The sequence below is a fragment of the Hibiscus syriacus genome, unplaced genomic scaffold, assembly GCF_006381635.1.
Source record: "Hibiscus syriacus cultivar Baekdansim isolate YM2019G1 unplaced genomic scaffold, ASM638163v2 tig00111769_pilon, whole genome shotgun sequence".
Lineage (NCBI taxonomy): Eukaryota > Viridiplantae > Streptophyta > Magnoliopsida > Malvales > Malvaceae > Hibiscus > Hibiscus syriacus.
Genome location: NW_024063172.1, coordinates 4,456,838 through 4,459,282, shown reverse-complemented (window position 1 = coordinate 4,459,282; position 2,445 = coordinate 4,456,838). Strand labels below are relative to the sequence as shown.

The following is a 2,445-nucleotide window of genomic DNA, read 5'->3' as shown; positions in this document are numbered from 1 at the left end:
TTAATTACCCCAATGACTAAAATTCAATCCCAACTACTCTGAACGACTAGAAAATCATTCTAACATATAAAAACACTCCAAGAACACTTGAAAAAAAAGTTACTACACCTATCCAAGCTTAAAGATGAAGAGAAAATGTTTCATTCTTTATTCTTTTATTATTTTCTTGTATGCAATGTATTGAACCTTATTGAAAATCATTTCATTTTATTCTTGTGAGTTTAATTCTTATAAATACCTACCTTGAGAGGTCTTCTTGTTTACATAAAGTAAACCTTTGTAAAAAGCGAGATGTTCTAGTTTAGCCTTTGAGAAAACTAGAGAGTTGTAAAGGTTACACCTTATTGTTGAAAGGTAAGAACAAATTAGTGAATTTGTTAGAAATCCTTAGTGTGGATGCCAAGGTAGTTGATGTAGATTTGGTTGAGAAGTCGAGGCACTATAAATCGTTGTAGAATTTTCTATCTTTTTTTTTTGCTTCCACACCAAGAATTTTAAAAGGCTAATTCACCCCTCTTGACTTATTTCAATATACCCTTAGAGTCTCAATAATTCCAACATATATAAATAAAGTTAATTTTTCTGCTTATATTGTTGAATCTTATCATTTTTGGCATGCACCTTTGTTAGATGAAACAAATAGTTGTTAGATTGTTAAGAATTAGTCAGCTAAAGTTGTTATCTTGTTGTTGGGTAGTTAACAACCTTTGTATTCATGTGATTTGTTGTATATAAATCTCTGTATACATTACTGAATAATATAGTTCTTCATTCATCAAGTTTCTATTCATTTGTTGTAATATTCCATCATGGTATCATTCGTCGATGATCCTGCGGCCATCTCTCTTCCGTTTTGTTGGTCTTCTTATTCAATCGGCCTTGCTCTTCCTCTTTCTCAGAATTGAAAATCAATCGAACCAAAGCATTCAAACCACATTGAATTCCCACCAACCGCTTCTACTTCTGAAGAAGATGAGGAGACTAACTCCGAGTACGAAGAAGTTGAATCTTCATCTGAGGAAGAAGAAGATGATAAAGAACCTCAAACCTAGTCTACTCCATTAATCCAAAAGAGTCTGCCTCCCAGAAAGCCTGAATCTACAACAACTATCATAGGGAACAAAGAATTTCAGGAATATAGGTCTGAGTCAGAATACGAATTTGACACGGCCACGCCGAATGTCAAGCCTCTTGCAACGAAACCCATGGATGACATGAACATGAAGAAACTCATATCCAATAAGCCCTTGTCTTCTCCTGTTAGGGTTTGTTCATCGAAATGGCCTGACGAGACAGAGTTGGATACTAAGGAAGCAAAACGACCCAAGAAGAAATCCGTGAAAGAAGGGAATAACACCGTGACTCCTGTTGTTGAGGAGGTGAAAAATGGTGAAGATACGAAGAAACAGCTTTTCCAGCGATTATTCAGTGAAGACGACGAGATTCCTCTGTTGAAAGGTATGTTGGAATACTCTGCTAAAAGAGGGGTTGATCCTTGTGCTGATATGAATGCATTTTATAATTTTGTTAAGAAATCGATTTATACTAGTGTTATTAAAGCACGGTTGATGGATAAGATTATAAGGTTAAAGAAAAAGTTTGAAAACAACGTCAGAAAAGGTAAAAAAATGTGATGATCAAACCTTTTCTAAAGCCTATGAACAAAATGTTTTCGAGCTGTCAAAAAAGATATGGGGCAAAGATTGAGAGCATAGTTTCATTCTTCGCCTGATAAGAAAGTAGACGACGACATGCCAATAGAGGTCGACAAGGTGCCTAAGAGTTTGGTTAGTAGTTTGTTTGATACAAGGTTCGGTGTGTCGAGCTTGAAAGAGGAAGTTCTAAAGCATGGTTTAGATATGGTTGACAGTGAAAAGAATGTAACTTTGGAGGCAAGATGGAGGAAATTGCAAATTAACAAACTGGAGTTGTTCATTGAGTGAAGTGAATTGGTCAAGGAGCATGCCAAGTTGTAGCTGGAAGACATGGGTCAAATGGAGAAAGCATGTGAAGTGTTCGACTAAATCCTCAAGTTGAATCTGTTCGCTTACTAGACTGCACGAGTATGCTTTGCTGATGGATCATTGCATGGAAAGAGTATATTCTCAAGATGTTAGAAGGGATCGTTGCCCTTTCCCAGAAAGAGAAGAAAGCCAAAGAATCCGAAGATGTTCGATTCATAATTTCCCAGTTACACTTCCTCCAAAACAACTTGGAAAAAGCTTTGATGAGTTATCAGCAACTGGCCAAAGAAGACCCGACTGATTCTAAGTCGTATTTTTGTCAAGGGTTGATACACATGGTGCTTAATATGAACGAGGAAGCTGAAAAACAGTTTTGAATCCTGAAGGAATTCCGGATGAAAGAAAAAAAAAAGAAGAAAAAAAAGAAGAAAAGGAAGGTGAATAAAGTAGAACATAAGGAAGCATCGCACTTTCGATTCAA

At 36.2% G+C, this 2,445-nt stretch overlaps 1 pseudogene; it reads left to right on the top strand.

Moving 5' to 3' along the window:
• Positions 1 to 911: 911 nt before the first annotated feature.
• Positions 912 to 2,024, top strand: LOC120169457 (annotated as a pseudogene).
• Positions 2,025 to 2,445: the final 421 nt, after the last annotated feature.